The sequence below is a fragment of the Myxocyprinus asiaticus genome, chromosome 8, assembly GCF_019703515.2.
Source record: "Myxocyprinus asiaticus isolate MX2 ecotype Aquarium Trade chromosome 8, UBuf_Myxa_2, whole genome shotgun sequence".
NCBI lineage: Eukaryota > Metazoa > Chordata > Actinopteri > Cypriniformes > Catostomidae > Myxocyprinus > Myxocyprinus asiaticus.
The window spans coordinates 26324795-26325000 of record NC_059351.1 but is presented as its reverse complement, the minus strand read 5'-3'; positions in this window follow the sequence as shown (position 1 = coordinate 26325000).

Genomic DNA, 206 nt, shown 5'->3' with positions numbered 1-206 from the left:
AGATCATGAGAAACATTTCAGTCAAGTGTTTCAAAAGTTTTGACCGGTAGTGTATGTGTATATATATATATATATATATACACACACTCATTATATTTGTAATAATTTTTTATAATAGGGCTTAATGTATCTAAATTATCTTTATGTGTGGGCCTTTCTCAGTAAATATTGATATATGCAATTAATTCAATTAATCGGCACATCAT